The sequence below is a fragment of the Eleutherodactylus coqui genome, chromosome 2 (assembly GCF_035609145.1).
Source record: "Eleutherodactylus coqui strain aEleCoq1 chromosome 2, aEleCoq1.hap1, whole genome shotgun sequence".
Taxonomy (NCBI): Eukaryota; Metazoa; Chordata; class Amphibia; order Anura; family Eleutherodactylidae; genus Eleutherodactylus; species Eleutherodactylus coqui.
Window position 1 is genome coordinate 244,565,508 of NC_089838.1, and position 27,510 is coordinate 244,593,017.

Consider the following 27,510-nt stretch of genomic DNA (forward strand, 5'->3'; position numbering starts at 1 on the left):
CCAAGAGCAACATGTGTAAAAAACGACATTCACATGCAATCTAATTGCTTATGTACTGCATTTCGAATACACCCATAGAAAACAATAGGGCGGTACGTGCGCAATATGCGGTAAAATAGAACAAGCTGCTATTTTTTTTACATGCGTAATATACACAAGATTTATAGGCATGTGTGAGTGGAACAATGAAAATCGATGTACTTTGATTGACGCCATTCACTACGTATTATGCGCATGTACATTGAGTGCGTAACACGCAATACAAATACGTATGTGTGAGCCCGGCCTTATTATATACTCTAAACCTGCGTATTCTTAGACAAAACTCAAGATATATCAGTTACTTCTGTACCTACATCTTAGCCACAGTGTCTGTATGTTATAAACACAAATTCATCCACCGACATATACAAAGTACGAGCACAGACTACAACTGGTCATTACCTGAAGATTGTGCCGAGAAATCTAGATCTTTCCATTCAGAGATATGTATAATACAATAACAAGCAAGCAAAAAACTACAGTAACAAAACAATGGAAATCTCAGCGATTACAGTACCTGCTTCTCCTGTCAACAAAAAGGTAGAAGCCTCCCTGTTGACACTAGAAACAGGTACCAGAGCTGACCAACACTCAGACTATGGTAACCTACCGCTTCTAAGATAGACAGATCCTTCAGACGTGAAGCATTTGATACATATTATATATAATGGAATTTAACAATACATAGATATAGAAATGCAAATACAATTTTAAGAAAAGCTCCAACCTTTTGCCGATACAGGAAAGATACAATGGTATAACATTATTAAGAATATAAAGATTAGGGTGGATTCACCTCTGTGTTAAGGTGGCTTCACTTCTGCGCTCGCTGGTTCCGCTTTCCTGCCCCATTCAGGAAGCAGGAAAGGGAGGGAATCCCAGAGGCAGAACAGTTCCGTCTGACGGAACGAACAGCAATGGATGGACCTAACTGACTATACTGGGGTCCGTCGACGATCCGCTCAGCTACCAGGCTTTTGGACGGAAACAAAAAGCGCTGCATGCTGCAATTTTTCTTCTGCTATTTTGGGCCGGATTTGCAACGGAAACTTCAGCTGGGGGTTTCCACGCAGATGTGAAAGGGCTCCATCGGGGCTTTACACCACTCTGTTCCTTTTTTAAAGGTGAGACACAGATTGAAAACTGACATACATGTTTCTGTTTATTTCCCAATTGAGTTTTCAAAAAACTGGGAAGCTTTCAGTTTGCTTCGGTCTGATTAGGTTTCCGATTTTTTTAATGGAACAAATAGCGCAGCTTGTAATGCCCTTTGTTCAGTTAAAAAAAGAGGAACCTATTGGAGCGCAAGCAAACTGATAACATTACTTTTTTATTTTAAACCCATTGAAATCATTAGGGGAAAAAACAAAAACGTTTATTTCAGTTTTAATTCAGTTTTTCTGCTCCAAAAATGGAACAGAGAGATGGAGAGCCTTAACATAGATGTGAATGAGTCCTTAACTATACAAACTATATTATAATGTACAAATGATATTATCAATTGATTAATTTCAACATTACTGTCAAGCATATGTTGGAACTGGAAATACACCACTGTCGTCTCCTCTACTCCATTCATCAGACCCCACTGACCTCTATAGATGCCAGCTAAGTCTAGGTGGCACACCATAGCTGTTCGGGCACACCTTAACTGTTCATACCACCCTGACACCCCCAACCCTCAGGAAATAACTGTAACAATTATTCTTAACTGCTACTTGTCATTATTGCAATTGTAGTAGTTGCCAGAAATTCCCAATTTCCCATCATCTAGATTGCATAAATGTCACCATGCCCTGTATATACAAGAGAAAAATATAGGGTTCACTCCTCGCGTGTTAAAGAGGAGCTGTCATCTCTCCTGACCTCTCTGTTTTAGTAAATACTTCAGCCATAAAAGCCCTGTATAACAGGAAATGAAGAAGTAGATGCATCAGAAGAAGAAAAAGAGGAAGGGGAAGAAGTTTTCTTCTTCCTTCTTTTAGTGAGTTCAGCTGGGGCAAACCGCCTGAGGTTTTGATTTGCTTGGAACTGAACTTTTAACAGAATTGAACCCAAATCCGGTTTCTACGGTTTCATAGTAACATAATGTGTAAGGCTGAAAAAAGACACATGTCCATCCAGTTCAGCCTATTACTCCACAATGTTGATCCAAAAAAAGGAGAAAAAAAAATTTCTTCCCAACTCCAATCTGGCAATCAGGATAATCCCTGCATCAACAACCCTTCTGAAGTTATTAATGATCATAACACCTAAAATTGTATCGCTCAAGAAAGACGCACCGGCCCTTCTTGAACTCTTATCAAGTTCACGATCACCGCATCCTTAGGTAGAGTCTTCTGTAGTCTCACTGCTCTTACAGTAAAAAACCCCATTCTAAGTTTGTGTAGAAACCTTCTTTTCTCTAGGTGTAGAGGATGCCGCCTTGTTATATCACAGTCCTGGGTATAAGGACAGGTCATGGGAGAGATCTCAGTATTGTCCCCTGATATATTTATACATAGTTATTAGGTCGCCCCTCAGACATCTTTTTTGTAAACTAAATAACCCCAATTTTGTAACCTTTCTGGGTATTGTAGTCCGCTCATTCCATTTATTACTTTAGTTGCCCCCTTTGTACCCGCTCAAGCTCTGATATGTCCTTCTTGAGTACCGGTACCCAAAACTGTCCACAATATTCCATTTGTGGTCTGACTAATGACTTGTAAAGAGAAAGAACAATGTTCTCATCATGTGCCCCTAGACCTCTTTTGATGTGCCTGATGATCCTATTTACCTTGGCAGCAGCTGCCTGACACTGGTTGCTCCAGTTAAGCTTACAGTTAACTAAAACCCCCAAGTCCTTTTCCATGTCAGTGTTACCCAGTATATTCCCATTTATTATGTAATGATGACATGTATTTCCTCTGTTGATGTGCATGACCTTACATTTATCAGGGTTAAACCTCATTTGCCACTTTTCTGCCCGAGCCGCCAACTTACCCAGATCCTCTTGCAACCGTATACTGTCCTCTGGTGTTAATTACTTTACATAGTTATGTATCATCTACAAATATTGTATTTTACTGTACAATCCCTCCACAACATCCTTAATAAATTATTAAACAGAATAGTGCCCAATGCTGACCCCTCTGGTTTGGGTTCAATCAACACAATTCCCTAAACTATAGCCATTCTAAAGCATAGCTCTGCAATGTGTCATATCTCTGTTGTTTCCCCTAGAAATTAATGGGTAAAATGTCAACTGGGTGTTACCAATTGGGGGTTTCCCAATATAATTTCACATTGTCAGTGAACATGGCGACACCCAGTTGTCAATTTATTCATAAATGTCTAACAGGGAGTAAAAGAGGAACAACAAAGTGCAGAATTTTAAGAAAAGAGGCTCTAGAACTGTTGTTTTATGGGAAATACAAGTATTTATTAAAAAACAGACAAGTCCGGACAGAAGACAGCTCCTCTAACATACTGCCCTTCACTAGCTGCTTCAACTACAAAAACATGCGGACTGATAATAACTGCAATAGGTTCTACTTCCACCCTGGTTGAACCCGGTTTTGTTCCACTTGATTATGGGCAGCCGCCTCTTATCATATCGCTGGACTGGAAGCAGCAGGTTGCTATGGAGTAATATGCTCAGCACACATTGCTCTTTCTTGGGGAACCCCTTTTTTGGGGTTTTGCACTATATTTAATAGGCAAAACAGAAATCAAAATAAACCTGCTGAAATGTAGCAATCCGTACATTACAATACACGCAGTGCAAGTATCCTTTCACATCCGCTGATACAGAATATCTCTTGGGGTCTATACAAAGATCCAATTCTTGCTATGTCTATACAAAGATCCAATTCTTGCTATGATCTGAGTCATGTTCAATCTGATACTATTTAGACTGGAGCGATGGATGTTACAATATGAAATGCCTATAGGATGGGGATTCCAGGAACACCTTCCCGTCTTGTGCCCACCTTAAGGCATGACCTGCGTGCTACAAGGTACAATAGGAGAGGTGTGTCTCCCATACTACACAAGGGGCTGAACCCTCCATAGGCTGAGGAAGATGTCAACAGACAGGGTTTCATTTAAGGAGGATCATTTCCAAAGCAGCGACGGCCAACATGGAAATGAATTCCGGACCTCCTAGCAGGAGGCATGGATGCAATAGATGCATGCCAGTGCCATGTAACATATGCCCGCAATATCTCTCAACTCCTTATTTGCTTAGTCCTATATGGGCAATATTGATGTAGGATCCTTGCGGAAGAGGCGCAAATGTAGGTGAGAGAGTGATTGCAGGGCTGAGCAAGGAGGGCGTAGCGGTGCCAGCTCCTGTGCCCACAGCACTGCCTGGCACTGAACTCTCACACACAGCATCTTCTCCAGTCACTGACAAGATAAAAAGTTTACAGCTCCTGAAGAGAAGACAGAAAGTTCAGCCATAGAGCCATGTATGAGGAGGTGCAGGACTTGGTGTCTGTATCAGCACAGTCCTTGTATCCTCCTCCCAGAGTAGAACATCCTTTTATCTTCTTCCTCCTTCTCTCCTGACGTGTCTTACACCATTATTACACTGCACCTTGGACTGTGAGTGACACACAGGCGAATGTGGAAGTGAAAGAGAAGACATGCTACTACTACTACAGCCGCTCACACCCCCCTATTCAGGCACCGTCCATGTCCCCCTCTGCCGACCCTTCCCATGGGAGAACGTACCATCAAGAGACCTCCGAGGGGGGTAAAAAACAAGAGTGGGTGAAGTAAAGAGAGAGAGAGAAAAGGGATAATAAAAAGTGCGGGACTTACCGTGAGGTGGAGTGCAGGGGCTCCTCAGGAGACACGCTGGGATGTCTCACAGCTCCTCTTTCTCTCGCAGTCCCTGCTTCTCGCCTTCTACTGTGTCTTTCTGTAGCAGGAAGGAAGAAGGGAATGAGGCAGGGCTGACGTGAATGGATGCAAAACAGCTCCTCCTAAGCCTGCTCTGTACAGACTGGGAGAGAAAGAGGGGAAAACAGAGGAGAGAAGCAGCCACCCAGCAGCCCTGTCTCTCTCTCTATCTCTTTTGTTTTCTCACTTCCTCCCCTCCTCCTCCACCAAGTTTTCTTTCTCTTTTACCTCACAGACTGGGGGATTTTTCTCCCTTTCTTAAACTCCTCGGAGTACAATAAAAGCAGAACCTGTTTTTTGTCTTTTTTTTTCTTCTTCCTCCTTTCTCTTCCCTCTTTTTTTTTACAGTTTTGTTCAGGCATTTTGTGGACAAAATATGAAGTATAACCACAGAGAATGGTGAATAATTTAACTCCGGCTGTAACGTTTCACTTCTGAGGGAAATGTAATACTATCGGTCTTATTTCTGAGAAGAATGAAGGAAGCGGCGAGATATTCTCTGCCACGGACGCGACAATGTTTTCTACAGACTCAGACTATGTGGGAATAAAACTATAGGGTCATACAGAAGATATAGTATATGGTTACCTCACACCTGTATCCATCCAATCTACTGCTATCTCACATCTATCCATCACTATCTCCCTGCTATCCATCCATCTAAGGCCTCGTTCACATGAGCGCTGTTTTCGCGCATTATAGGCGCGTGAAAAGATAGGCGTCTATTAATGGTTTCCTATAGAAGCGTTCACACGAAGGAATTTTAGACGCGCTAAATCCTCACATCTATCAAAAATAGAACATGCGACTGCAAAGCTCACATCTAAGGTCCATGCTGCGAGAAAAGATTGGGCCTGACCTATCTGATGCGCAGGAGTTTCTATAGACTTCAATGGGAGCTGGATAACATGCAGCTCCCGATCGTGTGAACAGGGCATTTCACAGCTCGAGACTTAACCCTTTCCAATCCCGTCTGACGTCTTCCTACATTCTGATTGAAGCTTGTACAGCTCCAATGTCAGAAGACGTCCGACAGGGTATTCTTATCGTCTACTGCCAGCCACTGTGCTGTCAGAGCCTCTCTGGCGCACACACACTGGCTTTAGCCAGCAGATGGCACTGTTGTATAACAGCTAAAACAGAAAGCCTTTTAGGAAACCCTGAATTCAAAATTTGATTGGAAAGGGTTAAAGGGGTTGTCCCGCGAAAGCAAGTGGGGTTCAGCACTTCTGTATGGCCATATTAATGCACTTTGTAATATACATCGTGCATTAATTATGAGCCATACAGAAGTTATTCACTTACCTGTTCCGTTGCTAGCGTCCCCGTCTCCATGGTGCCGTCTAATTTCAGCGTCTAATCGCCCAATTAGACGCGCTTGCGCAGTCCGGTCTTCTCCCTGGTGAATGGGGCCGCTCGTGCCGGAGAGCTGGTCCTCGTAGCTCCGCCCCGTCACGTGTGCCGATTCCAGCCAATCAGGAGGATGGAATTGGCAATGGACCGCACAGAGCCCACGGTGCACCATGGGAGAAGACCCGCGGTGCATCGTGGGTGAAGATCCCGGCGGCCATTTTAGTAAGGTAAGGAAGAAGTCGCCGCAGCGCGGGGATTCGGGTAAGTACTAAACGTTTTGTTTTTTTTAACACATGCATTGGGTTTGTCTCGCGCCGAACGGGGGGCCTATTGAAAAGAAAAAAAAAAACGTTTCGGCGCGGGACAACCCCTTTAATAAATGGAAATCAGACGTTGACGTGATTTTTGCACAAGTGAGATGCGATTTTTTAGTGCAGCTATTTGAGAGCTAAAACCACGCTTGTGTGAATGAGCCCTAAGACCGCTTTCACACGGCCGAGAAAATCACGCAAGATTTGTGCGTTGAGACACTCAATTCGCGCACAAATATGAACCCCATTCTTTTGAATGGAGTCATATACTTCTGCGAGTTCCTCGCACATTCACGAGGCCAATATCACACTTGCCCATATGTAGGAAGCCTAAGCAGGTGCAGACATGCCCGACAGTCATCCCAGCGATGATCGCTTCTGTGCTTTCACAGAGGAGCGATAATCACTCTGAATAGAGACAGAGCACGCCGTAGATCGCTCTGGCCGCCCACCTCCATTCAAAGTAAACAGGCAGTCTTTGATAGATGAAGGACTGCCTGTTTACACAGGCCAATTGTCGGCTGATTTTCATGCCTGAGTGATAAGCAAACAAATTATCGTTCGCCATTCAGATTGTGCAGCTTCCCACGGTCTGCACCATAGTCATTCCATGTAAAAGGGCCCTAATCTATCACTAGCTCACATCTTTCTATCCATCTAAGGGCTCACTCACACAGGCGTATGTTGTCTGCGTATTATACACATATTTTATGCTTATAATACACAGTATGAAGCAAATACGCATGTAACATGAGTATTTGCTTCAGAATGTAAGCTCCCATAGCCTATAATGGGCATATGACGTGTGTAATAAGTACCAAAATAGGGCAGGCTGTGGGGTTTTTTCACACAAGCGAAAAATGCAGAACTGAATGGCCCAGCATTGGTCAATGGGCTTTTAGCACTGTGATACACAGCCCAAGTGTGCCTGTGTGCATGAGCTCTAGATAACAATCTAATTTATTGCTCTCACATCTATCTAACCTATTGCTATCTCACATCTATCAACCTAATCTATCTATCCATCACTATAGGTACCTTTACCTTTATGAGCCTTGTGTGACGTAGAGTGTTAAGGCAGCAGAAATGCAGTCCTAAGCTCTCGCTCACAACCTGAAGGTTGCAGGTTTAATAAGTACCCAGCTTGGTGGTGGGGGTAATAAATTACTTGAAAGCGCTGCAGAATAAGTTGGTGCTATACAAATAACAAGATTTATTTTATTACATGCACTAATAGTCACCCAAATAAGGCCTTAGTCACACGGGCGTTTTTTCCCGCGATTTGCGGATCGCATGACGGATGCGCATCCGCAAATCACGTGACCGGGGCCGAAAAATCGCCCGAAAAAACTGCTCCTAGCCGCATTTCAATAGAAACGGGCCGGAGCTGTCCAGCGCATTGAATTCAATGGAGCTGGCAATACAGCCGGCTCCATTGAAAGCAATGGGCTGCGGGCGATCTCATGATGAATTTTCGGGAAGGGCTTAAAAATATAAGACCTTCCCGGAAATTCATCCAGAAATGTGTAAAAACAAAAAAAATATATATATATATACTCACCTGGTTCCAGCAGACGGAGTTCAGCGCGGCCGGCTGGCAGTTCTCCTGAACTGCTCTGAGCAGTATTCAGCAGCCGGGGATTTAAAATCCCCGCCTGCTGAATTAGCTGCCTCTGATTGGTCACAGCCTCACCAATCAAAGGCAGCTCTCACCCATTCATGAATGGGTGAGTGAGTGCTGCCTCTGATTGGCTCAGCGCAGGGACCAATCAGGGGCAGCTCTCAGCTGAATGACAGCTGACAGCTGCCCCTGATTGGTGAGGCTGTGACCAATCAGAGGCAGCTAATTCAGCAGGCAGGGATTTTAAATCCCCGGCTACTGAATACTACTCAGACCAGTTCAGGAGAACTGCCGGCCGGCCGCGGCTGAACTCCGTCTGCCAAGACCAGGTGAGTATATATATATTTTTTTTTTACACATTTCTGGATGAATTTCTGGGAAGGGCTTATATTTTTAAGCCCTTCCCGAAAATTCATTGTGCGATCGCCGGCAGCCCATTGCTTTCAATGGAGCCGGCTGTATTGCCAGCTCCATTGAATTTAATGGGCAAACATCATTCTTCTCTGCCATAGCAGTTACCGCTATGGCAGAGGAGAATGATTTGTCTTCTATATGTTCTCATTGGGGTCGGCGCTGCTGCCGCCGGCCCCATTGAGCGCATATACAGAAGAGAACAGGAATCGCAGATCGCAGATAGGTGCGATCTGCGATTTCTGTTCTATAATTTATCGGACGAGCGCATAAAAAGCGCTCATGTGTCCGATACAATTGCAAAGCAATCGCTTTATAAAATCGCCGGATGCATGCGCATGCGCAAATCGCGCGGAAAAACGCCCGTCTGACTGAGCCCTAATTGTTCAAATGGGCGATTACAGGTGATCGTCGCCCCGTGTACACACGGCTACGACACTAAGCAAGAAATCACTCAATTGTCACTAGTTGTTCTGTTTCAGTTCACTGATGGAATGACTGCCCTCAGCTTCTCGCTTCGTGTAAACAAGGTCTGCTCAATCTATGAATGACTCCTGTTTACAGTGAATAGAGGCAAGAGAGCCAGAATGCTCTCTAGCCCAATTCCATCCCTTTGCTATCTAACGATTCTTTTTTGGTTAAACTTGCAAAAGTCGTTTGCAAGGTGTTACATGTAAAAAGTGATCATTCAGTCATTCCCATTCACTCGCACAGTCACGCTATACATCAACGATCGAGTGATTGAGCGAATGACGAAAAAATTTAAACAGTTATCTATGTGTAAACTGACTGCAATTTAAAGCCAATGACTTTACCTTTGTTCACTCGTTCGAACGAATTCTTTGCTTCGTTTAAAAAGGATCCTTACGCTACCTCACTTCTATCTATTTCACCTCCATCTCGTTATTATCGCTCTCACTCATATACACACCTACATCCATCTATCTTTCCTGAAGATGACATATTTTCTATTATACAGCATCAATAGATCAACTGCCTGAAATGGAAGATTTAGGAATTATTGATTGCAGATTTAATTAGAACCTGAGATGCCAATCTGCTGCTTCCAAGCAACAGGAGTTTTGTGGAGATTTATTAAACATTGCTGCCTTAATTGTCCAACCTGCCACAGATAGAGGAGGTATATGTGGTAATTGCAGCCAGTCATTTTGCTGTACTGGCAAGGTTATATTAAATGGTACTGATTCAAATTAATGATTGTTTCAGACAAGCAGATGTGGATCTACTTAGCCCTACACTGATTTGGTTTATGGCTTGTTTTGGAGGCAGCTCTTAGGGAACCCTGGTTTTCACTCTTGAACACTCCAAATGGATCAGCCAAAACTAGAAAGTTGAGCAGCAGACCGGTGCAAGTAACATCCTATTATTTATTAAATCCACATAGTGACAACGTTTCGGCTGTAATACACAGCCTTTGTCAAGTCCCTGTATTACAGCCGAAACGTTGTCACTTTGTGGATTTAAAAAAGAGGATGATGTTACTTGCACCCGTCTGCTGCTCAACTTTCTAGTTTTGGCTGATCAGTTTGGGGATCCATGGTCAGTATCTGTTACAGAGCAAGCAGACGTATTGAAGCCTTCCACCTGAGGTGATACATTGTGTGCTGCAGCCCATTTCTTCTTTTCATGAACCCTCCAAATGGGATTTAGGCTTCGTTGTGGGGTTCCGAAACCATTAGAAATAGTCACAGTGGAGTAGCTGTTGACTTCATAAAGCCGAAGTGCAGTACTTGAGGGTGTGAACACAGATATAAGAAAAAAGACGATGTCCAATATGACAGAACGGGAGAAGTATAGTAATACAGTCCGTGTCAGGACATGTAGTGAACAAATAGTTTGTTCCAACAATACTCACTTGCAGCAGGTGTACATAACTGGGAAGGCCAAATTGCTTATACATCCTCGACAGGGGAAAGGATGCCAAATATAGTCATAAGTATCAGGTGAGTGGTGGGAGACAGGTTAGTGGAGCGTGCTGTGGCCCTTTAAATCAAGGGGCAGGAGCATGCCCAAGCCCTACAGGCTGAAGCCAGAGGCCATGCAGCAGTAAGGACATGATGTGCAACATGGGAATGAGGATAGCACTCAACCGCAGCCCCAGGAGCAGGTAAGTGGGGCTGGCTGTGGCAATGCACCGTGCAATATTATAATGAAGAATGCAATGCAAAATAAATATAAAGAATGTCCACTGTTTTGAGGTGTATATGCCCTAATACAGATTGTCCAGATGGGCCAAGCTGCTTAGCTAAGTGTCCACTTATATCTCGAATTAGAAAGGACACAGCTTCATTTCAACACAAGGTTATTTCAAAATTTTGGCAGCCCAAATATGAATTGCAGTCTTTTTTTGTGCACCATGTGATAAAAGGATATCTTGGAAGTAAAGAAGCACAAAGAAGTGCAACTGAATAAATAAAGTGTATGAAAGAGCTCACTTAGGCCCCATTTACACTCAAAGATGATCGCTCAAAATTTGTTCAAAAGATAGCTTGAGTGACAGTTTTGAACGATCGTTTTGCATAAGCTACTAACGGTCACTAATTGCCATTAGTATTTAATTAACTTCATTTGCATGTATTTAGAGGACAGCAGGTAATCTGTTCTCTAAATACATCTTCTTTGATCTGCTGCACACTGAATTCAATGTTATCAGCACTCAGCGTTTGGTCCCTGCTATCGGGGACGATGGATTTTATGCCAACAAATTTGGGGCAAATTTTGAGTGATAATCGTTGTGTGTAAATGGGGCTTTATGCAAAAGGATTATCTAAATTGAATCTTCTTACAGTGGAGACAAAATATACAGGGGTACAGATAAATATATAAATGGCCATTACCAAACATTTGTCATAACTTATTCCATTTGTAAAATCTACAAAGAACTCCAGGTCACTCCTTCATGTATGTGAAGCCCATGCATTCCTATGGGTTCCTTCACACATGCAATGTTTTGTAGCATGCAACAACCCGACACAAAAACCTTGCGGGTCCGACGATATGCACGCAACTCATGAGGTTTTGTAGCCCATGTCTCTCTATGGAGCTTTCCTCTGTTGCATCGCATGAAAACGCGATTTTCGTGTGATGCGATGCAAGTTTGACAGTAGGAAATCCTACTGTCAGCCAATCACCACCAGCACTTCCAAGAGCCAAGAAGATGAAGAAGAGAGGCAGTGACGGGACCCGGGGAAGAAGCTGCGGCAGCGCCTCGGACAGCGTGGGAGAGGTGATGTATACTTCTTTTTTCTTCAGCTACAGCTTATTTTCGGGGTAGGGCTTGTATTCCAACCCCCCCCCCCCCCCCCCCCGGAAATCCTCACATGTGATGCTACGAAGTCGCGCGACTTTGTAGCGCTACAAAATCGCGGTATTGCCATGAGAAGACGCAGCGATATTGCATGGCGGCGATGCTGTGTTGGCCGTGTGGAGGAGGCCTACAGGTTAACATTTTTTTCCCCTTTCAGTGGGTTTCAAAAAAACTATTTGCTATCAGTTTGCTTCTGTTTTGTTAGGTTTCCATTTTTACCAGAATTAATAGCATAGTCTGCAGCACTATTTCTTCTGGTAAAAAAATGGAAACATAACAGAATGGACTCGAACTGACAGCAATCTGTTATTTTTATACTCCATTGAAAGCAATGGAGAAAACTCAAACATTTAATTCCATTTTTCTTCTCTGAAAAATGGAACAGGTAGGTGGAATTGTGATTGAATGCTCTAAAGCAGGTGTGAATGCTGTAGAATATTGATCTAACAAGGAAATATGGTGGCAATACTCACAAGATAGTTTTTGATTGTCTGGCTGATGGCTATGTTTCCATTTGTTCAAAAATGCATGATTGTTTCCTTGAATAAGAGTAGGGAAATAAGTTACTTATGTTTACAGGGCCGAGATCTCACCTTCTGTGGGAAGTGTGGCAGATTATAGATTTCTGCATAATTAAATACCAACGAGCTGAACAAGCATATTTCTCTAGGGAATGAATATATGATGTCTGACTACCTGTGGATGCCACTAGAGGGAACAAACTGCTTACCGATTGATTTGGCTTTTATTGAATTCAGTATTATTCTCCTAGAAAATTATAAATTGAGAATAGATGTTAAACACTTTTAAGCAAAGAAATAGACCAGCCAAAATTGTCAAAAAATTGGATGGCAGAGGAAGACAAACAGCAGAAGACTTCAACATGTAGAGAGGACTGATCATAAACTCTGAAAGTGGAAGTTCAAAAGACAAAGATGTAGAAGAAGGGAGGAGAGGTATAGCGAATAGAATAGTTCCTATAGAGATATGTTTCCGGTATACCTTGCGCACAAGCATGCAGCAAGTATGCAATGATAGTGCGTACTTTCTGTATACTGCCAATAAGCCATACACTATTTTAATATGTGCCAGGATACAACATGCCGCAATTTTTTTTGCGTGTTTTAGCACAGCTCATGAAAGTATATGGAAGATTGTTACTGCGTATTATGCATACAAAAACAGCGCTTGTAATACGCAATGAGCATACAGTCGTGTGAGCCCGGCCTAAAGCTAACTGCACCAAGAAAATAACACAAATCCTCAGCATCATTTAGCTAGGTCTATGATCTGATATACATTATTTATTTATAATAGTCATTTATATAGTGTTACTATATTTCACAGCATTTTACAAATCAGATAGTAGAGACAAAGGTCCCCTGCACACAGGCGGAAATTCCGCAGCGGGATTTCTCACAGAATTTCCGCCCGTGGCCGCTGCCATAGGATTGCATTAGAAATCACACGCGGAAAACAAATCGCGGCATGTTCTATTTTTGTGCGTGTTTTGCAGAGGCCGCACAGAAATGTCAGTGAAGAGCCGCCGGCTCCGCTCTGCGCTGGCTGGGAGGCAGCCGACACATCACAGAGCTTCGGAGACGCCGGGAGCGGGTGAGCCGCAGGCCTCTGCAAGGGCACGGGTCTGCATCCATTCTCGCAGCGGAATCTGACCCGGCCGTCTGCAGGCGGCCAAAATCAGACATAACATACTATATAAAACTAATAAACAGCTTGAATAATGGGAATGTGGCTTGTAAGAGGAAGAAAGATTCTACCATCCATAGGCATAAATTTGAACTTTTATTGTAGATTTCTCTAAAAATCCCAGAAAGTGAAAATAATATAAAGGATATTATTCCATTGATGAAACCACACCAAGGGAAAGAGCCAAAGCGACACACAAATGATTATGCACACATGAGACAGAGGTATTAAGGCATATCAGGGAATACAAACTCATTAAAAACAATTTAAAAGCAAAAGATTGCATAAGTTTTGAATTGCCAATATACTAAGAGGCAGTTCATATTGCAGCAGAACAGTAATTGATCTAGTTAATGTTTAGCACAAACAGGAACATGAACAGAAAACTTAAATAAAACAAAGTGCAGGTAAATGTATCCAAAGATCATATAAAGTACAAATATTGCAAAAAAACAATATATCCAATATAAAGCAATGTGATATCTGAACAAGGGCAACGTCGGGATGAGTTTTTCAAAGTCCATGCAGCACTAGTGCAGATGATATGAGTGAGCAAGTGATTGAATATAGGAAGTAAAGGAAAATTTCAGACTCAAATATGACAGCAATGCAGCAGACTGTTGCATAGCAGTTATGGTAGCACTACAGACGGATATGGAAATATCAGGATTAGGTAGGTTAGTTCCACAATGAATAGATGATGGTTGTCCATGTCATCCTTTAATGAGATGTACTAGAGCTAATTGATGCCAACAATACGTCCACTAAGCTTTCTCATTGCACCTGATGAGAGCACAAACTTTGGGCCGGCCCAAGGCATGTTGAATATGTAGTCCCAAGGGACCTTCATTTAAAAGGGTTGTAGGGTACAAGATTAGAAAAACATAGTTGTTTTTCTCCAAAAACAGCACTACACCAATCTACAGGTAGTCCGCAGTTAGCTCAGGCCTATTCAGCTAAATGGGCATGTGGAGGTATGGTGTTGTTTCTAGAGGAAGCAGCCATATTTTTGTGATCTTATACAACCCCATTTATTCAAAATTTGGGCCTGCAGTCTATCCGAAGAATGTTATACATGTGTGAAATGTACTAAGAATTATAATAAAATGTGTATGGACAGTCAAAGACATATTGAGAGCACTAGTGTAACTCTAGAACTCTAGGGGATGCGGTTGCACCCAGGCCCATAAGGCCTCTCTTCTCCATATAGGGAGCCTGGTACTATAAATAAAGCATTATAGTTGAGGGCTGTTACAGGTTTTGCATTGGGGTCCAGGAGCTTCAAGTTACGCCTCTGGTTGAGTGGCACTTATTTTTTATGGTTTACCTTTAATAGTGATCACATTGGTGCAGGGAAAAGAAATATAAGCAGGAGACCAATATTATACAGCTATCAGTAAAGTGAAATGCTATTGGGATGATAATGTCAGACTTTTATGGTAATTTAAAGGGGTTCTGACATGAATAATGTTTTTATGCTTTAGCAGCCATTGTTCTCTGGTGTGCCTAATGGACCCAGGGAACCCATGGTTTAATGGCTGCTAAAGCATAAAAAGATAATACTTACCTGTTCTTCTGTTGTTGTTGACATCGGGGGGTCATCTCCCGGCAGGCGCTGCTCCTCTTCTTCTGTCTGCACAAGCCGTGCCGCTCCGGGATCGCGCGCATGCGCAGTGGAGAGGTGCCCTCTGACAGGAGTCAGGATGGGCTGCGTCTCCACTGCGCATGCGCAGCACTCCGGAGTTCAGCCGGACGGACGGGCCGCCCACAGCAAGCACTGCTTGTGAAGTGCTTGCTGTGGCGGTCCGTCCGTTGACCTCGGAAGTGCCTGACGGACGGACCAGAGCAGGAAGCGGTCTTTTTGACCGCTCCTGCTCTGCTTTAAAGGCACAGAAGAAGATGCCGGCTGGAGGGGACATGCCTGGCGATCGGGCCAGGCCAGGCAAGGTGAGTACAATTTTTTTTTTTTGATGTCAGAACCCCTTTAAAGGGGAATTAGTTGGCAATTTTACAGATACAAAACTGCTGACAGTACTATGTAGGCATATATTTCTTTGTTTGGCACACTGAGAGCCCGAGATGCATCTCTTAATACATTAGGCATACCTTACTTGAGCGGGGATCATATTAAGATGGGCATGTGAAATTCTGTAAACGAGTAAACTGTGACAAGGTGTTAATGAGAGCTACTGTACTCATTCACATATTGGGGGGATTTTTCTAAGGTAAATGCAGCAGAATGCTGTTTTAATTTGAGACAAAAATCGGCATACATGCTTTGCAAGTATAACAGTACCATAGGAACAAAAGACTAAAATGTTCTGTTCCAGCTCACTAATGATTTTTTTGGATCTCCATATCAATGGGCAATGGTGCAAGAGAGAAGCCTGCAGCAGTAGTTAGAAAGAATCCATAAATTGGTCAAATCCAACATGAATTCAAGCCCACATTTTCATAAAATAAAATCTTTATTTATAACTGACTAAAATAACTACATGCTATGCCAGGATTAAGAATTCTCTTATAGTTCAAAACGTATAAGCTTTTCTTAAATGTATATGTGATTGTTTAATCAGTTCTACCTAAAGAAATGCTTTTATGAAGAGGAGTGCTGGAGTTTGTGTTGGATTTGACCAATTCGTGGATTATTTCTATATACATGCTTTACACTACATTTATTAGGTTTTTTGGCACATTTTGTGCCTCACTAGACCAGTGGCCAGGAAAAGGGAATATGACTTAGTGAAAAGTCAACCAACAGATAGTATCTACAAGTCTAGCAAGATGCACCAAATTTATCAAATTGTGTAAGCCACTGTGATAAATTTGCCACATCTTCAAACTGGCTGATGAAAGTTTTGTGTCTAACTATTAGACAGGATTGATAAATCTGCTTCATTAATTTGGAATCATATATTGTCAAGACAAAGCAATGAATATTTTCCCAGATGTATTGCTTGTCAGAGATCTTTCTATTCTGTCCTTATAACATCTCATATTCTTGTCACTAAATATCTCCCTGATTGAGTAAAAAAAACACTGGAAGAAAAAAAGTGTTGTATGCAGAGCTTTATTTTCCGGCAAAAAGCCGGGCAGCTGAGCAGAAAGCAAACAGACCCCATTTTAGTCAATGGGGTCCATTTGGCATTGTTGGGTTTCATCATAAGACAGAGCTGTCTGTCCAGGGGATTCCCTTTCCTGCTCCCTGAATGGAGCAGGAAACCGGAATCCCTGACGCAGATGTGAAACCACCGTTACACAGCTTCTATTCGGGAAAAATCTCTTTATTTATAAAAAAAAAATGTTGTAAATGTTTGTATAAAGCCCCAGTGCACAAAGACGATCACAAAGATCAAAGTATTCCAAAAGCTCTTCTATTTCTCAAAATATTACTATACAAGGGCATAAATGAATGCAATGTCCACTAATGTGACAACTGTTCTGTCCATAGCCTAGTGAATGTATTTAATACTTGGTCAGATTAAAGCACTTGTATTAAATGCAGTACATCATAGTATATAATATATAACCAACACATGCATGATGAGTGAGCAGTTGTTGATACAGCACTATATGCCCATAAAACCTATTCTGTCCTTCTCTCCTACTCAGAAACCAGCACTGGCATGTCTCCTTATACTTACGGTAATATATATTTTAGCTGTAGTTTTAACACCTAGAGGGAACATGACCCACTCATTGATTTAGTAGTGTCACAGCACTGCCCTAGAAAACAGGAAACTTGATCATGTACAGTCCTAGACTTGTCATTTCTCTTATCTGTAGTTTCACCAAGAACTGGAGCAGTGTAGTTATCTGACCATTTCAGCCATGAATCAATCCCACCAATCATTAGAAATAGCATTAAAATATACTTACACATAGAGGCACATATAAAACCGTTGTCAGTTTTATAGCCAATGAGAGTATTACATATTCAATAAACTTGCAAGAATAATTTGAAGGCTGCCATACAAACCAGGCAATTACTATATTTCTTATGTATCTTTTATGAAGAAAAATAAATAGTAAGGATTGGTTCCGACAGTATGGCAGCATAGTAAAGAGCTCTATAGTGAAAGTGAGTAATGTTTTCAAGTAAGCAAGATTTGATCTAATACAACGTGCAAGATCCTAGAGAATCATAGCTTGCTCGGCTGTTTCTGTATAGACTTGGGCCACCTCTCTGTCACATTATTAGGGCAAAACACCAATTTTCTCTGGATGGAGAGGGCAATGACCAACCATCTATATGCCATGAATGCATTTAGTAGGAAAACCACTTTGAGGTTTTTCCTGCCTTCATGTAATGAAGTTTTCTTTGATAAATATATTCAATAATTTTTGCCTACTATATTTTTTATTTATGAGGCAACTCAGCATTTCTGAGGCTTTCAGCATGTACCTTAATGTGGTTGTGTAAGATGATGGGGGGACCCCCTCAGAACGTGTTCTGTACTGCAAACACAGAGTTATAGCATGTTGGGTGCAATGTGTGTTAATGGTTTGAAACAGATGAAATTACAACTGTATGTCATCAGTATTTTCCTCCGCATATATTATTTTCTATTAAGCAAATACTGATCCATATTTGTCCAATAGAAAAAAAAGCAATATGGAGGCAAAAAAGCAAAAATAGATCATGCTGCTTTTTTTTCAAAACGCCATGAAAAATTTGGCCACAAAATTACATTAGCTCCATATTACGGTCCCCAAAACACAGACCAAATAAGGAGCTAGAATACACTTGCCTGAAACTGGCCTAAGGCTCTATTCATTCTCCTTAACTTCAATATACAGGGTCTGGCAGAAGTAACGCCCCTTTTTCTATCATCTCATTTGTTACGTGAAGAATTTGACATGTATCACAAGTCTGATCAGAAAGTTTGAGGCAACCGGCATTGTGAAGGATTCCAAAAGATCAGGAAGACGAGTTTCAGTGACTACAGAAGAAAAGGCTGGCATCATTATTACAAAGCCCTCAAAAATCCAAAATCATAAACATGTAATTCTGTAACATAACAATCAAACTCAAGCGCACTATATGACAATTTGGGGTGAAATGTTCAAATTGCTGTCCACCTTGTCAGTAGTACTTAAAAAAGGGCGTTACTTCTGCCAGACCCTGTAGTTTGTTCACAAGCCAAAGTTAGGATAACAATAGGGAAGTATAGCCTGCATTGGTGACATGCGCTGTACGCCAGATGTGCACAGTAATTGTATGAAGTGGACTCAGGAGCCGAGCCCGCTCCATACACACTGAGCCACTCCAACAATGGCTGTTAGAATTAACAGCAGCATTTAAATGGCTAACAGTGGTATTTAAATGTCCTGAATGGCTCCCTCCACATTGAGATCTCAGGGTGCCGTTCAGGGCTCATGGTAGTCTGGGACCGTGTGAAGGCCTTTAGGGCAGCCATGTATTTCTGTCTATTATATGCCTGCAGAAATACAATATACTCCAAGAAAAGATTTAGTAAAAACCGATCAAAAAGGTGTACACACCCCCAAATGGTTCCTATAGTAAGCAAAGTTGGGCCACCAAAAACAAGGCTATACACAGCTGCAATTACCAAGAGAATCACCTAATGGTTATATCCTCCCAAACAAAAAATGATAAATTGTATACTTTATTAACACATAAGCGCATTGAACACAGTTGTGATAGAGATTAGCAATGTTAGTGTGAACTCTAGTATACACACAGCATACAGTGTTTTGGGAGATAGTGTGTCTTTTGGCAGTCAGAGAATTTTCTATTAAACCACAAAGAGACTGCCTAGATGCTTAGGTATCTATAAACATATATTGTATAGTGGAGCCATGCCTAAGCCTAATCTAAAAAACATATAACACATGCCCTCCCACCATGTTTCGCCACAAGGCTTTATCAAGGGAGCTTACATAGGAAACCTATAATCAGGCTGATTGCATGTTACCTCTATTAACTAACACTTGTGTATCATACCCTTTCAGCTTGCCTAGTTAACATACTGTTACGTCTGCTCGGCGCACTAAGGCACCACTCCTCAGAACAGACACAAACGTGTCCTATTTAAAACCACAACCACTCACATAGTGTTGCATGGACCAATTGCAACTCTCCAGGCAATGATGGAAGGACCCCTGTCCCTTACTAACCAGGGAAAGTGGGGAGCCCCTGCCTAAAAGCAGAGTTATCGTCCTGATAAGGTCAGCCTCACTGTTATCTTCTCCTAGGACCTAGCCCTGCCTGATTAGGGATCTGGAGAGATGCACTAGACACACGTAGGACACGACACTGTTCACACACACAGTACACAGAACAGGACAGCACATAAAGCACATGTCTGGCACCCTGCACAGACCTTACATACGTCGCTGTTCACACCAACATACAGTGTAACGCATACCATATGGAACGGGACAGTTCACACCTCATGTCTAGCCACCAGCACAGACATACAGAACAAGTCACTGTTCACATCAACATGGAACAGGTAGTGCATACAACATACAACATGAACCCCACCCAGAGCTCACATGCATACCGATGGAAAACCATAGTCAGTCCATGTGTCCTCACACCAGGGGAACAGAGAGTTAGCCACTGTGCTGATATAACCGGGAATAGTGTCAGGCATCACCCATCTGACACATACATAGGACATCAGACGTCTGGGGGCCACAGCTGCCCAGGGATAGGGAGAAACCTGCGGGCCGCCTGCACCTGTGTGGTCATCGTACCACACGCTACACAATGCATGTACCCCAAAAACCGCAGGGAGGGGAGGGACAGCAGGTGTCCAAACTGTTGTTTGAGCGATCATCTTTTAGTGTAAATGGGGCTTTACTTTAATACTTCATTTGCATTATGGATCTATTCAGGATGTTTAAATATGTTAATACCCTCAAATTATTATTCCCCTTTAGTGCAATGGGAACTAGTTGAACACTATTAGGTTGCTTTTCAGTTTTGTTTTTTAAATTTGTTCTTCTGTTACTTTTGTTTTTGTCATATTATGTTCAAAAGATTTTTATTGAAACTTTCAGGGTAATATAAGAAACATGAATGCATTAAAACATCAAAAATCTAACAAATCCGTTTTGCTAAAATAAATTGTGCAATTTGTTGTATTATCTTTTGCTTTATAACAATTGACTCTAATTTGCATACAGACTTAGAGGGAGTTATTTTGTTGGTGACATATGCCACCTCTCCGTATATCCCTCTCAAGTATGAATATGCCCGAGGCCCTGCTTATGATAACCGGAAAGGGATCCACATATTGTGTTTTTCTCCCGTTGCTTAAGTTGCATCCATTCCAAACATAAACTACAGTAAGAAACCAAGTAGCTAAGTTTAAAATAAATACAATTAAAAATTAAAAAAAAAAAATGGGGGAGCTGGGAGGTAATAGAGTGGGGTACCTAGGAACGGGGAAGATGAAGAGTAGAGAAGCAGAAACGAAAGACAGAAAGAAGGAGAAGAAAGAAAAGAAGCAGCTCTGAAGATATGGACCACGAGTCATGAACAGGGATAGTCTATTGGATGCTTAAATGGATGGAGCATCCACTCTTACTGTACAATTCCGCTTGCTAGCCAGTTGGAGAACGATGGCGAGTGTCTAAAGGTTATCCATACCGCCCAAGTGGAGTAGAAATCTGTACATTACTCTTGAAAAATCAGATCTTAGTTCCTCCGTATGTTTTATGGCATCAATGGCTTTTATCCATGCTATTCTCGGGATCGCATTACTTTGTTTCCAGTATCTGGGGATGATTTATCGCATTGCCATGATAAAATGTCTCGACAAACCCTATTTATTTTTAAATCCCGAGAACATGGACAAAAGTGCCATCTCTGGGGTCATATCAATTGAGGTTCTACATATACTGCCCTATATATCCTAGAGATGTCCTGCCATAAGGGAGCTATAAGCGGACACTCCCGCCAATTGTGCAACATTAAACCTGAATTGAGTCTGAGAAGCATCTCCAGCATTGGCCTGATATAGAGGGAAACATTTTGCGTAGTTTTGTTGGGGTTCTATAGCATTGTGATACTTTTTTAAAGTTGAGCTCTTGTAGCCTACCTGATACAATCATCTTATAAGTAAGTATGTAGAATTTAGACCAGAACTCTCCAAAGAAAGACCTACCCAATGCTCTCTCCTATTTCACCACCCACCCAGGCTCTCCGTTTGTTCATGTACCATAGTAGCAGTCCATAGACTAGAGAATTGCATGTGTAGGCGCTTTAGGGGCAATGCATAGTTTTTTTAAAAAGGGTAAGATCCAGTGTTAAATTTGATTTTGGGACTAAGGTGTTGATATAACTCCATAGTTAAAAACACTGGACCCAAGATCCAGTCGGTAGATCTGAGTTATCCTTTATTTCAAGAAGAGATCTTACCCCTATTGGGCCCATGACATCTGTTTTTGTTATACTAATGAGAAGTCTTTCTTTATGCTACGTGTCCACTACTCTCTGTCCGCCATGAAGTTAGTGCAGCATTTTAATTTATTTCTACATCATGCCTACCACTATTTCTTTGCTAAATGTTAAGAGCTTGATCAGTCCATTTAAACGCAGTTCACTATGGCACAAGGCCCTCAAGCTACATGCTGATGTATTCTTTGCTCAAGATACACATTTTATAAAAGATAAAACACCCAAAATGCTCTCATCCTTAATTCCCATATCTTTTTTTTTTTTGCTTCAAACACCGATGGGAAAAAATAAGGAGTATTAATTGCAATCAGTAATTCAGTATCATTTTCTCAGCAGGACATATATGTAGATGTTTTAGGTCATTTCATAAGTCTGTGAGGGTAAAAAAGCCTCTTTCACTTTAGTGAATGTATATTTGCTGCATAAGCGGCAAGCTTATTTTATTTTTACATTTGGAAAGGAACTGCTATACTTGAGGGCACTTTGATATAATTGGGGGTGAGTTCAATTTAGTTATGGATCAAACTCTGGATTCCAGTTCTGGCTCTACATTACCTTCCGGTAAAACATGATAATATTGAAATCTTCAGATTCACCTTCTTTGAACAAAGTTATTAATTCCATTAATCTTACATATCCTTTGGAGGAACTATATTCTTATAGATAGGTTACTAAAATCTCCTAATTTTCTTTCTGGGCATTTTAGATGGAATATTTGGTTAACCCCCCTTCCCCCCCCCCCCCCAATCATAAATTACACATTAGCTACGTTGTTCTTTTTTCAGAGAAGCGTTGCTTTGTTAATTATTTAAAAATAATTTCAAGAAAGAAATAATTATTAAAAATTAAAAAAAAGAGGCCTACCCCATTTAAATAAAACAACAAAAAACATAAAACACATGTAGAAACTACACTGGATTAAATCTGTATCTCACCAGACAAAATAATCTAGCAACTAATATCACTACAACAATTATCAGAACTAAATAGCCCTGTGTCTGGTTAAAATGTTCCTCAAAAAGTTGTAAGTTATTCAAATGAAGAAGACAACAAAAGGATTGGTCATCATAATATCACCTATAGACTTGGTAGCAAAGTTGAAATCAAACTACTATGTTATAGTTTCAAGGGTACAGGAAGCGATGAAATGAAGGGAACATCTAAAAATATTTCAAAACTTCAAGAAAATACAGACATTTGTTATGAATAGTTGACCTTCATAAGCAACATCTGTCACTATGGAAACAGACTACAACGGTAGTTCTTATACTTCTGGATTTTCCTAAGAAGTACTAGTGATTTACAAAATATCTCTCAAATTGTGGAAAAATGGAGAATTCAATTTACAAAAAGCCATCAAATGGCAAAAGTTATATTCTGACAACAGATCTACTCACTTCTAATCTGCAACTACCAAACAACTGTATGTTTACCTAAATCTGTCCCACACAGTTTATATGAATTCCCTTACTTTATAGTAAAGGAGCACCTGGATGACAACTTAGTAAGCTGTTTCTTCTCAGGAAGTCGCAATAGTTAAAGGGGTTGTTGCCCTATTAAAGAGCTTATCCCCTTAGTGTCGAAACCTGTTTGTGCCTTAGTGATGGAGCCACATCTGACATGTATCACTTTAACATAGAATAACTCCGTAAAGGTTTTGCATATCCAAGTGATTCTGGCATTGTTTTTTCACCACATGTTGTACATCATTTAGGTGGTAAAAAAGACCAATATAATTTGTGTATATATTTTTTTTAAAGGGCCAAAATTGGGAAAAATATTTTTTCACACTTTCAACTGTAATATCTCAAATATGTGCAAACATACTGTACAAATTTTTGCTAAGATATATATTTCCATCTGTTTACTTTATTCTAGGCGCACATTGGAAAAACGTTGGCTTTTTTTAACCATTCAGGAAATATACAAATTTAACCTGTTTAGGGCCAGGCACTGTAAATTTACGGCACCTGGTCCTGGGCTTAAAGCTTAGCTGTATGTAAAATTATAGTGGCATTTTAAGCCTCCTGCTCTGTAATCAATCAGAGGCAGGAATCGGTTATCAGCTGTTAGTGACAGCTGATAACCTGGAGGAGAAGGCAGGAGGGGTATTTAACCCTTTCTGCCTTATGCTTCCCCAAGTACACAGAGCTCAAGTAAAGTGTAACTTTCACTACGGGAGCCGGGGGGTCACGTGACCGGCAGGGTTCCCTGCTACAGCAGAGCTGGAGGATCATACTAGACCCTGGCCAGCTCTGTCAGTGACTAATGTCACTGCAGGGGTTGTTTCCCCCTGTAATTGGGGCTCCAATGGATGCCCAGCTACAGTGGGAAAGTGTCAAATAAAAAAAACATGTGAATGTTCCCCAGAGCTCTCACATCACGTCATGGGGGACATAGATAGTAAAAACACAGTTACATACATCAGTAAAGCAAAATTACAGAATAAAACAACAATACATACATAAGAAAGAAAATAACTAGAGATGAGCGAGCATACTCGCTAAGGGCAATTGCTCGAGCCAGCATTGCCCTTAGCGAGTACCTGCCCGCTCGAGACAAAAGGTTCGGGTGCCGGCCTGGGGGAGCGGTGAGTAGCGGCAGTCAGCAGGGGAGAGCGGGGGGGGGGGGGGGGGAGAGACGGAGAGAGAGATCTCCCCTCCGTTCCTCCCCGCTCTTCCCCGCAGCTCCCTGCCCGCCGCTGGCACCCAAACCTTTTGTCTCGAGCAGGAAGGTACTTGCTAAGGCCAATGCTCGCTCCAGCAATTGCTCTTAGCGAGTATGCTCGCTCATCACTAAAAATAACCCATACATATTATATATCAAAACGTCCGAAACAAAATGAGAAATCCGTTCCCTACTTTATTTTAGTGTAAATATACTAATAAAAAAATAAAATAACTAGAAATGTTAAAAAAAAATCATTTTTTTTAGCTTTTTACCCCCAATAAAACTAAAAAAATGAAAAAAAGGTCAGTAAAAAACATATTTAAAAAAATACAGCAAAAATAATTTTGATAGCGAAAGGGAGAAAAATAGGGCAGTAAAATCACCACGTGGGTAAAATCCCTAACAAGTGTCTTGTCCTAAAGGTACCAAACAGCCTGGTCCTTAAAGGGGTAGTCCCGCGCCGAAACTGGTTTTTTTTTTTTTCAACCCCCCCCCCGTTCGGCGCGAGACAACCCCGATGCAGGGGTTAAAAAAGAACACCGGAGAGTGCTTACCTGAATCCCCGCGCTCCGGTGACTTCTTACTTACCTGCTGAAGATGGCCGCCGGGATCCTCTCCCTCGGTGGACCGCAGGGCTTCTGTGCGGTCCATTGCCGATTCCAGCCTCCTGATTGGCTGGAATCGGCACGTGACAGGGCGGAGCTACACGGAGCCCCATTGAGAAAAGAAGAAGACCCGGACTGCGCAAGCGCGGCTAATTTGGCCATTAGACGGCGAAAATTAGTCGGCTCCATGGAAACGAGGACGCTAGCAACGGAGCAGGTAAGTGAAAAACTTCTTATAACTTCTGTATGGCTCATAATTAATGCACAATGTACATTACAAAGTGCATTAATATGGCCATACAGAAGTGTATAGACCCACTTGCTGCCGCGGGACAACCCCTTTAAGGGATTAACATTACTTAACATTTTGAGGAACACTTTGTTTTCCTACAGCAAGCCAAGACTACAAAAGCTCATAGGTGTCAGAATGATAGATTCCGCCACAAATGAACGCATTTTAAAAACTATATCCTTTAATATATTCACTGAGTATTTTGACCCCACAGTTTTTTTTCAGGAATTAATGCAATTTAGAGAAAAAATAAAATTTCACATTTTTGCAAATATGTCATTTTAAAGACATATTTTTTCCTATAGTGCACATGAAAATGAGGATTTACACCCCAAAAAGGATACCCCCATTTGTCCTGTGTTCAGCGACATACCCACTGTGGCCCTAATCTCATGTCTGTATGCACAACAGGGCCCAAACCAAAAGGAGTATTGAAGTACAGCAAGTAGTACAGCAAAAACATCTATATACATTTGGTATTGTCATAATCATACATGGAAGTTATGTCTTTTTGACGCCCCCCCCCCCCCCTCCCCAAATGGCAGAATTTCATTTTTTCCCATTTCACTCCATTTAGAAATGTTTTAAAGCTTTTTTTCAGTACACTGAATGCAACTCACCCTGCAAAAAACAAGTCCTCAGATAGCTACTGGTACGTCAATAGACGAATAAAAGAGTTAGGATGTTTTGAAAATGCAGGAGAGAAACGAAAATGAAAAATAAAAGGGCTCAGTCCTCAAGGCATTAAAGGGGTTGTCTTATCATGGTGACATTTCAGAGTAATGGTCGTCTATATAATATGAGTGGCTGCTGATAAGTCTTTGTCTTTACCCAGAAAGAAAAGAGATAGGAAGATGAAACTTTACATTTATTCCACATACTCTCCACTGATGTCAACACACTTCTTACATCGGTATTCCAAGTTCTGTAAGCCTTGCAAAAAGAAGGATTTCGGTTGTGCCTCAAACCAGTCATCCGTAGCACCAATGCCATCAGAAATGGTGTGAAATTTGGTACCCTTGAGGTGTTTCTTCAGGTTTGGAAACAATGATAGTCGGAGGGAGCTAGATCTGGTGAATAAGGTGGGTGGTCAACCAGCTGGAAGCCTAGCTCCACCAGTCTTGCCATGGTCGCTTGTGCAGTGTGAGCGGAGGCGTTGTCTTGCAGAAACAAGGTTCCTTTGGACAGCTTGCCGCGCCTTTTAGGCCTTCAGAGCTGCCTTCAATTGGTTCAAAAGTTCAATGTAATACCTTGCATTGATGGTGGAACCATTTTGAAGGTAGTCCACTAGCAGCACGCCCTCCTTATCCTAGAACAGACACTATCACCTTAGTGGCTGATTTTTGCACCCTGAACTTCTTTGGGCGAGGAGAACCACTGTGCCTCCCTCTTTTGACTGCTCCTTGGTTTCAGGGTCATACAAATAAACCCAGGTCTCATCCATAGTGACCAGTCGATCCAGGAAGTTCTTATCAGTCCGGAAACGCTGACAAATGGACCGGGAAGTTTTCACTCGCATGCTTTTCTGATCTGCTGTCAAACATTTGGGGACCCACTTTACAGATAGCTTCTTCATGTCAAATGTTCATGGATAATGACACAAACACATTCACGAGAAATCCCCATGATGTCTGCTATTCCTTTAGCTGAAATTCACTGATTCTCCAGTATGAGGTTGTGCACAGCATCGACGATCTCCGGAACAACAACCTCTCTCGGTCGTCCAGGACGTTCCTCATCATTGGTGCTGAAGTGGCCAGTTTTTAAACTTGACAACCCAGTTCTTAACTGTATAATATGAAGGGCATTGATCCCCCAATATCTGCCACATATCACCATAAATATCCTT

The 27,510-nt window shown here is 41.7% G+C and overlaps 1 protein-coding gene across 3 annotated transcripts in view; it reads right to left on the reverse strand.

The window, feature by feature from the left end:
• The window catches only part of ZNF710 (zinc finger protein 710), a 141,027-nt gene that overhangs the window by 76,704 nt on the left and 36,813 nt on the right, over positions 1 to 27,510 (reverse strand). For 2 of the 3 annotated variants that reach the window (XM_066592763.1, XM_066592766.1), the window contains exon 1: positions 4,849 to 5,088. The gene's annotated coding sequence lies outside the window, so the exon portion shown is untranslated. Of the gene's footprint in view, positions 1 to 4,848; positions 5,089 to 27,510 lie in introns of those variants that run through there. The other variant, XM_066592765.1, reaches the window with a different exon arrangement.